The sequence below is a fragment of the Oncorhynchus tshawytscha genome, linkage group LG07 (assembly GCF_018296145.1).
Source record: "Oncorhynchus tshawytscha isolate Ot180627B linkage group LG07, Otsh_v2.0, whole genome shotgun sequence".
Taxonomy (NCBI): domain Eukaryota; kingdom Metazoa; phylum Chordata; class Actinopteri; order Salmoniformes; family Salmonidae; genus Oncorhynchus; species Oncorhynchus tshawytscha.
The window spans coordinates 60,231,250-60,244,643 of NC_056435.1; the positions used below are offsets into that span (position 1 = coordinate 60,231,250).

The following is a 13,394-nucleotide window of genomic DNA, read 5'->3' on the forward strand; positions in this document are numbered from 1 at the left end:
CACGCTGACCCTCAACACGGGGGCCCATCAGTGGTGCGTGCTTAGTCCCCTCCTCTACTCCCTATTCACCCACGACTGCATGGCCAGGCACGACACCAAAACCACATTCTCACCGACAGCGATGAGACAGTCTATAGGGAGAAGGTCAGAGACCTGGCAGTGTGGTGTCAGGGTAGGAAGAGCGGCGGAGGAGATGGCCGCCGTTTTACGGTCTCCTAACCATTTGTGCCATTATGTTTTTTTTTTTTAGATATTTGTAAATTATTTTGTACATAATGTTTCTGCAACCGTATCTTACGGCAGAAAAGAGCTTCTGGATATCAGGACAGCGATCAGTTGTGCGTACCGCCCAGTACATCACTGGGGCAAAGCTGCCTGCCATCCAGGACCTCTTTACCAGGCAGTGTCAGAGGAAGGCCCTAAAAATTGTCAAAGACCCCAGCCACCCCAGTCATTAACTGTTCCCTCTACTACCGCATGGCAAGCGGTACCGGAGTGCCAAGTCTAGGACAAAAAGGCTTCTCAACAGTTTTTACCCCCAAGCCATAAGACTGCTAAATAGTTAGTTAAATAGTCTGGGTAGCTAATTGGTTAATTATCTGAATTGACCCTTTTTGCACTGACTTTTTTGACTTATCACATACGCTGCTGCTACTGTTTATCATCTATACTGTTGTCTAGTCACTTTATTCCTAGTTATATGTACATATCTACCTCAATTACCTCGTACCCCTGTACATCGACTCGGTACGTGTACACCGTGTATAAAGGCAAGTTATAGTTACTCATTGTGTATTTATTATTCATTTGTTTTACTGATTACTCTCATTTTCTCTCTACATTGTTGGGAAGGTCCCATAAGTAAGCATTTCACTGTTAGCCTACACTTGTTGTTTAACAAACATGTGATGATTCAAATCTTATTTGATTTGATTTAACATGGAAAAGCCAGATGCACTGAGATAGTTGGTGAGTGACTTTATGCGCCGTGGATGAGAAAAGCATCCGTGCATAACGTATGGAGTATGGACATGGTTACATTTAGCCAAAGGTAAGACTGGAAGGTATACACAGAGCTGTGGAGTGGTACAAATGACTGGCAGTGTGGGTCTATACCCTGCAAGGAATTGCTATAAGCTACTGTAAACATAGCATAGCTCTGTATTGTCTAATGGGTTCATTACATACAGTATAATTAAGCAATAAGGCATGAGGAGGTGTGGTACATGGCCAATATACCACGGCTAAGGGCTGTATCCAGGCACACCGTGTTGCGTCTTGTGTAAGAACAGCACTTAGCCGTGGTATATTGGCCATGTACCACACCTCCTCGTGCCTTATTGCTTAATTATACTGGGCATATATCACAAACCCCCGAGGTGCCTTATTGCTATTATACTGTTGTCATGACATTGGCCTGTGGGTAAAGGTTTATGACCCCCTCATAAATACCTTTCTCCCCTCTCTCTCTCTTGACTCTACTGAAGGACTCTTGAATAGCCTTTGTTAAACATAGAAAGTCTGGGAACATCAAACAAGTGAGGGGGAAGGAGCCATATTTCTGTAATAGGACCAGTTGAAAATATACGTTGGTACTTAATGAATATGATGTCAGTTCGGTTGTCATCTGAGACATTATGACTGATGACAGGACGACATAAACTGTATCTGGGAAAGTCCGATTCACAGGTCAGATTCACATGGAATTGTTCTTCAATTTAAATGTTTGAATATGAAACTATTTGTGAAAAGATTAAATGTAATTTTAGCTTCCAAACGAGAGAATTGGGTTTTCATAAGGTTAGAGCTCTGCTCAATCAGAGGCCCGCCCCTGTGAAGAGACATGGGTTATAAACTCTTCTCTCCCACCACTATATAAGTCCTTGACGAAAATGTAACCTTCTGTTCCGAGTACGTGAGGCCTTCAGCCTCTGCGTTAAAAGGGCGAATAACTTTCTGTTCCGAGGACAATAGGATGACGGTCCATACGTTAAAAATGACTAACATGTCAACTACAGAACTAAGCCAACCTCAGCGTGAGCTTTGGTTGTGAATGGTATGAACTTTGAACTCTTATTCACTAAAGAAGTGAGACATCCTAGCCATTGAGTTAGCAGCGGCCGCTGTAAACGTGGGCTAGGAAAGGATGGGCGACATACCCAGTCTAACACACAACGACGATACTACAACGTATCCAATTTACCACCAGAGACATTCTTCCGAGGACAGGAAGATCTCTGTTGGCCAACACGGCCAGCATCTACGTCCAACCTACCGAAGCGCAGCTCAGAGGAAATACTTATTGCATTTTCCTTTTCCAAATGGGCGGTAATTTAGAATGCATAAGATACTGTATTTACGATAGCATGGCTTCTCCCTTTGTTCCTCAGTCTTCCCACTCTTTCACTTAAACCCAACCTCCTTTCCTTTGTGTAACCAGCCATCATGTCGGCTCCATCCACCAGGGACATTTTAAAAATAAATAATTAAACCCAATTTTGTATTGCTGATTCAACTTGTTAGCCAGGGTTCGTGAAGATAACCAATAATTTACAACTTTCAGATGAGACTGAAATAAGGTGACGATTAATATTGACTGCTATTGATGTAAAATATTACTAGGTCTTTAAGAGTTTATTCGGAAGATAACAGCTCTATAAACACTCTTTCGTGGTGCCCCAACTTTCTAGTTAATTACATTTATATGATTAGCTCAATCATGTAATATTAATTACAGAGAAAGGATTTTATAGAATAGCATGTCATATCACTTAATCCGGCATAGCCAAAGACACGACACTGGTTACCAACATAATTAGAGCAGTAAAAATAAATGTTTTGCCATACCCCTGGTATACGGTCTGATATACCACGGTTGTCAGCCAATCAGCAGTCAGGGGGAATATCCCCTGAGCAAATGTTATGCTAGCCCCTTCATACTCGTCTATCAATTGTATGATTCCAGCTGAAATCATAGTAAATAAAGAGCGTGGGACTATAAGTTTCTATCTGCATCTTGGTCAAGATTGAGTTATTGACATTGCCTTGTTCTGTTCAATGTCCACTACCTATACGTACAGTAGTCTAAATACCCCAATTCAGGTTAAATTCAAAATAATTGAAGATAAAAAATTGCTGACACCATTCAAACCAATGAGGTTTCAAAACCTTAAAGCCAGTTATCTATGAATTATCTTTTTGCAGACAGAACTTTATAGTCCCAAGCTCTTGTAATGGGTTTACTTTGACTAAACAGTATGCCACAGTCATAGGGGAAAATCGGCAATCTCCCTTGCAACGTTCCCATGATAAATAACGCACGCGGATTGCCAACCTGGTATCAGTTTATATGCATCATGTTGTGGAGCTTTTGCAAAAAAGATATGCAGGGGGTGTACAGTAGATACACTGGTACACAGTAGCCTCTGATAGATAAAATCAAAACAGAGTAATAGCACCAACAATTCATCAACTAGATAAAATGCAATGCAATAAGCCGAGCTCTCCGAGAAAACAATATAGAAGTGAGTAAAAGTGAGTGGGCTGATTGAAGCAAATGTAATAAGCCTTGGGGGAAACTAGAGAATCTCTCGTGCTTGGATATTAAATATTTCTCAAACAGTATCATCATGGGACAAATCAGCTATTTGTTTACTTGCACTCCTTCTGATAATCTGTTATGGGATTTTTATCAATAATGACTAAATGAATATACTGCACTATACTTGCAAGAATTCTACCCTGTCTTTCTTGTAGTATTAAATAATGTTTGTTCATTAGGAAGAAGTTATATGGCATGGACCTAGGAAGAAAGGAATGTATGTGGAGATAAGAGAGGACAGGGAGAGCTCCTCCAGAGTTATAGTGTCTGGGGGAGACTGGAACGGTCAGCTGAGGGGTTATAGACTGTGGTTAGACTCATGAGAAAATCCATGTTGGTGTGTATGTATGTGCGTAGTTTAGGATGGTATAAGAAGAAATTTATTTGTGAAAACTCTCGCAAATAAATTGGGATCTGATCAATTGTGAGCTGGGAATTCTGTCTGTTTTATTTAAGACCAGAACTTTACAACCTCTGGGTATCAGACAGATGAATATAATTGGAATTTCTGAACACTGATGAAATAATTACTTGACATAATCCAAGGGCTACATGTTTTGCTGACATAGAGCTAGCCTTACAACAGTCTATAGACAGTATGTTTACAGCACAGCTATCATCAATTGCAACATACCTGAAATTGTAAGTGTAACCACATTTCTCAATGGGCTTGCTTGATGGACAGCGGGAAAGTGTGGCGGACATTACTGTAATGAAATCATAAATCATCATAGCTGGGCAGAAGCTTCTATTCTTGGTGACACACAAGAGAGAACACACGGCCTAAAGCACATGGCATTGTCATTAGTATGCATAGATATTTACAGTACATCTATTTACTTCCATTTGCAATTCAGATGAAATGGTAAGCTCTCCCTAATAACTCTGCTGCCTTTTATTTGTAGGAACACCCGAATGTAAAACTCTACAACATTCAACAATATGGCCTGGAAGGTTAGGGGGAAAGACTGATTTGACAAACAGAAACACTGGTTCGAATCCCTGGAGGGCGGGGAACTCAAGCCTTGTTCGGAATAAGTGAGGCACTGATCCTCTTCCCAACACCCTGCCATGTAAAGAGCAATTAGAGAAATAAATGAATGGGTTTGTTCCTCCTTAGCATGTTTATTTACATGTTTATTACCCCTTAAAATGACGACGGATGTCTGCAACGGTTGTTCCAGAGGCCATAGGCCATGTGCTAATTTCAGGGCCAATCATGTGCTGGTCTCCCAAGGCTGTTTGAACTCAAGGAGGAATATGATTGGCCTTGAGCTCTGAAACATCACCATGTTGCTATAGAGTGACGGGCTCCTCTAAATGAACCCTATAAGATTTGAATTCAGAGGTCAGAGTTGCTGTGCGTGTGTTTAGGAAGCATTATGGGAACAACCATTTATATGTAAAAGGGGATGTTTGAGGATTGCAGAATGCATACACAGAGCATGTTGTATTCCTTGTTATCACATGGGTCTTCTTTGAAAACAACAGCTCTAAGTATGTGTAGCTTCTGCTCTCTCTGGTGTTTCATTCTATAAGCTTTTATCAAATGGGTCACTGTTTCATGACCATGTATGTTCCGGGAACCCAACAGAGCGAGAAATCACAGCTGCAGCAAAATATTGAATTGGTCTGAAGTGTGATAACCAAGTAGCCACTATCACTGTCCTGGAATATTTAAGACCCACCGTTAAACAGCTTAACTAGTTAGAGTCATGCTTCTAGCAGAGTGCAAATACACACATTCCTGTGTTTATACAAACCAAAGTGGATTTATTTATTTTCTAATCATCCTAATTTGATTCCTTACATCCAATTGGTAGAGGGGAGAGGAGGGATTATTTAAAAAATGTTTCATTGTACTTCGGAAGTAGCTGTTCAAAAGGAACAGTATCCCAGGTAAAATTATACATATCTACACTTGCTCTGAATTAAATCCTAAAAGACTACAAGAAATAACTTAGTCCAGTGGTGTACTTTAGGGTCATATCCCGACAGTGTGCGTACCTTTGGCAAACAAAACATGTCTTATCATCCTTGAAACTGCAGAACACTACTACGACATATGTGCTCATGTAATACCCTAGCCATTTATCATTATGTAAATTGTCATTTATATTCTAATCGGTAAGGACAAAAGTGAGCTTAGAAAAGCAAGAGATTCATCAAAGCTCATAACACTGGACAAAAAGTTCCACCGTTCATAGACCTTTTGTGAGCCTGACAGTGACGCTCCATCCAAATGTCTGGTATCCATCAACGTTCAACCTGGGCAAGGACAATGTCAACTGCCTCTCCCATAAGCGAATTCCCAAGGTAGTTCAGCCTTTTCAAAAAAATCCAGCATCAACCACAAGTAGGTCAGTGTCTCCTTAGGACTCAAACCACCGGTATCCTTCACAATGTCAGCCAGATTCGGATGGAAGGAAGAAAGCAAGGAGGTGACAGGACCCTAAGAGAAGGGAATGTCACTTTGCACTTTTGAAGACCAGGGACACTTTGGTAGAAGATATCTGATATTCCAGCACACATACCTTGTTGAATGGTTTGGATAATCCGTCTTCAAAGACATGGACGTAGTAGCCAATAGATAAAGAAATCCTGCAACACAAAATGGAGGGTAACATTAGCATGATTAGCCATAGTAATAGTGAAAGTTACAATACACATTCACATATTTTGTGAGCCTTCTGTAGTAAATAGAGGACTTGGCAGGGTACAAGGAATTAAGGGATATAGACTCTGTACATTAATACTGCTGATTCGAGTTTGAATTAATGAGTTTTTCCGAGAATTGAATAGCTTTAGCTTAAAAGGCAATGAGTCAGCAAATAACACAAGACTTAATGCACTTCATCTTAATCTAGTGTCTTCAAAACCCTACTTATCTTTTCGGTAATTATCAACAGAAGAAATTGAATTATCCAGCCATTTCTTTGTTTTGGAAATCAATTAGGCCTATCTTTCAGAGGTATGCGAATTGGAGCAACTTTGGAGATCAGACAATTTAATTAAGAATCCTAACTTCCGATTAAGATCATCCTCCAGGAAGAAGCTCCGGCAGGTACTTTTCCTTAAAAGTGAACCAAGTTTTAGAAAGGATATTTTCCCAATGCAAATTGTTTCACAATATTGAACATACCACATAGCGTTGGAAAAGCATTGTTGGCTGTAATAATCGTTAAAACTTCAAAACCATAGAGTTGAGTGTAAGCAACAACGTGCATGGTAGTTGAGATAACCAGACAAAACTCTGCCCCCTTACAATACTGGTGGAGGTCCTCAATGAGATAAAGCTACACCCATATTACCATCACATGACGCCACATAGCAAAAGCCATACATATACAGTAGTGTGGATAAGAGTTGTCACAATAACAAAGGAGGTTGGTAGCAACTTATTTGGAGAGAAAGGGTTTTGTGGTAATGGCTGGAGCGGAATAAGTGGGATGGTATCAAACACATCAAACACATGGTTTCCATGTGTTTGATGCCATTCCATTTGCTTCGTTCCAGCCATTATTATGAGCTGTCCTCCCATCAGTAGCCTCCACTGCACAGTAAGTCTATTACTAATTCTGTCTTCCTTTTTGGTAACACACACTGATAAGAGATGAATGTTGATTGATAAATGTGGCCGTACCAGCCCTGACCTTTGGTGGGATGGACTACTACTATGGAAGCCTAGTCCCCTGATACCTTGGCTTGAACCCAATAGGGCCATCTAGGCCAGGTTGGAGTCATAGCTTACCATTGCCCTGCAACCTGCTGTTGCGCTTGAGTTTGAACCTGTGTGTGTGTGAGTGAGTGTTTCTGTGTGTGCGTGTGTGCGTACACTCGTGTGTGTGTGTGCCTGCATGCAGTTAGCTCTTGTTCAATCAATGCTATCACAGTTCAGCTCTTGTTCATCCAACAGAACAGGACCCCCTTAGAGACACATCAAGAGGGATTTGAACATATCATTCCTATCATTCTAGCCTTTAGCCACAATCACATGTGTCGGATACATCAACACAAAGTGAGAGCCGTGATAATTAATGATAGTGACAGGACCGACAGGATAAACTAGATAGAAAAAAAGTTCAATCAATATTCGGACTAGACCGCACAAATAGACCAGCCAAAATGATGGCAGCTTGAGTTAAGATGCTGAAGCCTGAGGGAGAGGGATATGTCGGATCATGTTAAACATAGAAGAAAAAGAAAGGCTTCATGTTTTGCTGACTGAGCAGCGACAAAAGATGTACACATAGCTCACAAGTTAACATTAGTCAGCAGGAAGTCTTGACTGGAGGGTTTGTTTGACCATGTATTGTACAGCTGACCAGCCATTAGGGCTCAATGGAGTTTCAGTTTCCTAAGGCATCGCTAACACTGGTGCTAACCACAGGACCCTCATAGCATACAGAAGTTCAGTGTGTGGTGGTGCATTAACCTACAGTAGCACTCCACTGACACACATACATTACAGCTTCTGTTTCAGCAGCGCAGTGGGGCCATCTGAGCTCAACCACTCACAGTCCACTCAGAGAAATCTTAACTTCAGGGCACTCTCTCTCCCTGTCTCTCTCCTTTGCTCTTATTCACTCACTCACTCACTCACATAGATACGCATGCACGCACGCACACACTTGGCCTAGTTTTTATCATTCTACCTCAGCATCTATAGCATGAATGATCAAACTCTTCTTGAGATTAAAAAGACAGTCCAACCTTCCCCCCGTTTCTCCTCCACCTCCTCCTCCATGCTTCTCCTCTCACACTCGAATCACAGAGGGCGCATAGCAACGGCTGCTACTCCGCTGGGAGATCAGTGTGAAGAAATCTATTTCCAGATAAACAAACTGAACATATCACCTCTCTCTCTCTCTCTCTCTCTCTCTCTCTCTCTCTCGCGAATGGAATTTATTTTCACTCTATCGGGTTTTGGTATGTATAAATATATATATATATATATATATATATATATATATATATATATATATATATATATATATTGATTCGTTTAGTTGTTTTAAGGGTATCTTGTTTAAACTATCACTAAGCACGTATAGGGGTGGTGGGATCTTTGAGGTTGGTTTTTCGCGAGGGCACAACCAGCGGGTGGGGCTGGTTGCTATGGCCACTCGCGGAAATGAAGAGTTTGAAAAACTTAGTCGGAGGCATGGAGTAAAGATTCCTGCTGCGGCCGGGTGTTCAGTGGAAGAATGTAGCTTGGCTGTGGGTGCTATCATTGGGTATGATAGCATCAAATCAGCCTCAAGGATGAATAGCGCTGTAGTGATATTCTTAGATTCAATTGAAAAGGTGAATAAGATAGTTGAGAGAGGTGTTGTGTTGCGGGAGACACAGACACCGGTATTTCCGCTTATGAATCCGGCGAAGAAAGTTATGCATTCTAACGTGCCACCATTTGTTAGAGATGAAGTGTTAGAGCGAGAGTTATCTCGCCATGGTCAAATCGTATCTACAATAAAGAAGGTTCTTTTTGGATGCAATTCTCCGTTGTTGAAACATGTCGTGTCTCATGAAATGAAGTTATGTGGCAACAGGAGTGGGGGGGGACAGTGGTGTGTAGTCATAAAAACTCAAAAAGTGGGGGTGTGGTTATCTTGTTCTCAAAAGGGTTTTTGCCTTTGTCATATGAGGTTGAAGAGGTAGTTGAGGGGAGGTTATTAAAAGTTAGAGCAAGGTATGAAAACATCACTATGTGTCTGATAAATGTATATGCCCCAGTGAAGACAGTTGAGAGGGTATGTTTTTTAGAGACATTACTGCAAATACCATTGAGAAATGTAACAAAGAAGATTATTTGTTTATTGCTGGGGATTTTAACTGCACAGTTAGTGATTTAGATAGAAATCACCAAGAACCTCATATAGCCTCAAGGACTTTTTTAAAACGCCACATTGTAACACATGAACTGTGTGATATTTGGCGGAGTCAACATGGAGGAACAAGGCAGTACACCTGGGCGCATGTGAGAGAGAACATCATCTCTATGGCCAGGTTAGATAGGTTTTATGTTTTTAAGCATCAATCTCAGGTCTGTAAATCAAGTGTGATTACTCCAGTGGGATTTTCTGACCATTGTTTAATAACAGAGGTGGTGTTCATTAACGATGTAAAACCCAAAAGCGCATACTGGCATTTTAATATAACTTTATTGAGTGATGCTCACTTCAGGAACTGTTTCAGTTTTTTTTGGGAGAGGTGGAGGTCTCAAAAGGCCAGTTTTGTATCCCTTCAACAATGGTGGGATATAGGGAAAATCCAGATTCAACAATTTTGTAATCAATACACGAGGAATGTCACCAAAGGATATCACCAGATCAATGAAAGCCCTAGAGATTGAAATAGTGGAACTCATGACGTTGGTTGAGACCACAGGAGATCGAGGCCATACTCAGGCCCTCAAGAGGAGAAAAGCTGCATTGGCAGACCTGCTGGGTATCAGAGCACAGGGGGCACTGGTGAGAAGTAAGTTTCAGGGAATATCTGAAATGGATGCCTCATCCAAATTTTTCTTTGGTTTAGAGAAAAAGAATGGACAAAGAAAAATTATTAATTGTCTCAAATCAGCTGTTGGACAAGAGCTCACTAGCCCTAGTGAAATTAGAAAGAGGGCAGTAGAGTTATGCTGAGCTCTACAAGTGTGAGTACAAAGAGGACAAAACAGTGACACAGCAGTTCTTTGATGGGCTCCCAAAGGTGGCTGCAGAAGCTCAGGTTGAGCTTGAGCAACCATTGTCTTTGCAGGATTTATACACTGCATTAAAAGGCATGGAACATGGAAGGGCACCTTTTTTAAGTCTTTTTGGGCTATGTTGGGAGAGGATTGGTTAGAAGTAGCTAATGATAGTTTAACCGGAGGGTTACTACCAATAAGCTGCAGAAGGGCTGTCCTCACCCTACTGCCCAAAAAGGGTGACTCGAGGGAGGTGAAGAACTGGAGGCCGGTGGCTTTATTGTGCACTGATTATAAGATATTGTCAAAGGCTTTGTCCAACAGGCTGAGGGAGGTGATGGGGCAAATCATACATACGGATCAGTCCTACTGTGTTCCTGGCAGGCAGATATGGGATAACATTTCTCTGATTCGTGATTTTTTTGGACGTCTCTAGGGCTATTGGGTTGGATGCTGGTCTAATTTCAATTGATCAGGAAAAGGCATTTGACCGAGTTGAACATCAATATTTATGGCACACGTTTGAGGCGTTTGGGTTCAGCTATGGTTTTATTGCCATGATAAAGGTGATATATGGTGACATTGAAAGTGTATTGAAAGTTAACGGTGGTTTGAGTGCTCCTTTTAAAGGGTGTAGAGGTATTAGGCAGGGATGTTCTATGTCAGGGATGTTATATGCCATTGCTATAGAGCCACTACTAAATAGCATTAGAAGTCGCATTGCAGGGGTGTGCCTTTCAGAGGATATTCCTCCTATTCGTCTCTCAGCCTATGCTGATGATGTAGTTGTGCTAGTGAAAAATCAAGCGGAGGTGGATAGCTTGAGTCTAATGGTTGATTGTTTTAGGGGAATATCCTCTGCAAAGATAAATTGGGAAAAGAGTTGTGCTTTACAGATTGGAGAATGGTCTGGAGGGATCATGGCTTTGCCAGGGGGGCTAGAATGGTGTAAGGGAGGTTTTAAGTATCTTGGAGTGTACCTAGGAGATGAGGGGACTATGGAAAAAAATTGGAGTGGGGTGGTTGAAATGGTGGAAGGGAGGATGAGGAGATGGCGTTGGTTATTATCTCGTATGTCATATAGGGGGCACACTATTATAGTTAACAATGTGATTGCCTCTGCACTGTGGCATCGGTTGTCAGTTTTAGAACCACCATCTGGCCTTCTGGCTAAGATACAGGCAATTATTGTGGATTTCTTTTGGGATAAATATCACTGGGTTCCACAAAGTGTTTTGTATTTGTCAAAAGAGGAGGGGGGACAAGGTCTTGTACATCTTGCTAGTAGGGCTGCTGCTTTCCGGTTTCAGTTTATTCAAAGGTTGCTTTATGGACCGGAAAATGTGGTGTGGAGAGGGGTGGCAGGTCTTATATTACAGCGAGTTGGAGGATTAGGTTTAAAGAAGGCTTTATTTCTGGTTGATAGTAGCCAGATTTCTAGGGAGGGAGTACCTCCGTTTTACAGAGGCCTTCTCAGAGTGTGGAGCATAATGAAGGTGTCCAGACGAACTTCAGCGGAGTCAGTGCATTGGCTGTTGGAGGAACCTCTGGTGTATGGGGCAAGACTGGATTGTACAACTGCAGCTGTTCCACATTTCTCCAAGATTCTGGTGAAGGGGAAAATCATCACCTTAAGACAGTTAATGGCCATGGCTGGGCCCGCCTTAATGGATGGAAGACGGGTGGCAGAACATTTGGGGATGAGGTCGGAAAGGATTGTCGGATAAATGCTGGGGAGCTGTAGGAAGGCTCTGTCAGCGGAAGAATGGGGTATGCTTAGTAGCCACAAGAAGAAGGTGCAAGATGAAGACGTCTCATTTCCAAAACTAGGGATTACACCAAATATCCCAGAGTCAGAAAGAAAGGCGTTATTGCTGGATTTGAGAGGGTTGGAGGAGGTGGGTTTGGATGAGGTGAATGGGAAGGACTTGTATAGGGGTGTGTCAAGGTGTTGAATAAAGATAAATTGAAAAATAGAAAAGACACTCCATGGAGGGTAAAATTGGGCATTGATGACAAGGTAAAGCCAGCATGGAGAGCACTGTACAAGCCACCGTTACAAAAGGGTACTGGTGATATGCAATGGAGGGTTTTACATGGCATCATTGCAGTTAATGCTTTTGTATCTGTTATTAACTCAGATGTTAGAGATGGATGTCCTTTTTGTAATATAAGAGAAACCATTTTTCACTGTTTTATGGAGTGTGAGAGGATAAAACCTCTATTGGAAATGCTGGAATCTTTGTTTAAAGCTGTAGGGGAGTTTTTCAATAACACCGTGTTTATTTGGGGGTTTCAATATAGTAAACAACAGAAAAGAAAATGTCAAATGTTAAATTTTATTTTGGGACAAGCTAAGATGTCAATATTTCTGAGTAGGAAACATAAGATAGAAACGGGATATGGGCAGGATGTAAGATGTGTTTTTAAAGGATTAGTGAACGCAAGAATAAAAGTAGATTTTGAGTTATTTTCAGCTGTAAAAGATCTATTATTTGAGGAGAAGTGGGCCTACGAAGGAGCGCTTTGTTTTGTAGAGGGGAAATTATTTTTTGCTGATGAAATAAGTTGAATGTATATGTTATGTATTTATTTTTGTTTAGGAATTACATTTGTTGTTTCATTTCTGAAAAGGCAGTGTGTCATTATTTATGTTAACACTTGAGTAAAAAATAAAGGTTTTATAAAAACTCAAAACTCTCTCTCTCTCTCTCTATTCTATTCTATTCTATTCTATTCTATTCTATTCTATTCTATTCTATTGTGATATGCAACCCCTGGCCGTTACAAAGGTGCTCAGGCACACACAATGCACCATGGGAGATATGCTCCCATAATCTGTTTTGGCTGGAGGGGTGCAGTGAGTCTGTTTCCCTCTCTATGGTCATCGACAGGCCTAGCCTTATAGTCCGGGGTAAATATGGAGAGAGCAACATGCGGTTCATAGCTAGGCAAATAAGGCTTGAATCAAAAACATCCATCGAAACACCTTAATTAAAAACAAAGACACTGTGGAACTGGGGGAGCTGTGGTGCATAAGGAAGGCTGTAGAGATGATGGGGACATTTAGCTCAAATGTGAGTTTGGTGTTTGGGTGAGTGATTT

At 41.3% G+C, this 13,394-nt stretch overlaps 1 protein-coding gene across 1 annotated transcript in view; it reads right to left on the reverse strand.

The window, feature by feature from the left end:
- Window positions 1-13,394, reverse strand: part of LOC112246206 (disks large-associated protein 4-like) — a 199,701-nt gene that overhangs the window by 150,323 nt on the left and 35,984 nt on the right. The window contains exon 2 of the mRNA XM_024414507.2: window positions 6,136-6,202. The gene's annotated coding sequence lies outside the window, so the exon portion shown is untranslated. The remainder of the gene's footprint in view (window positions 1-6,135; window positions 6,203-13,394) is intronic.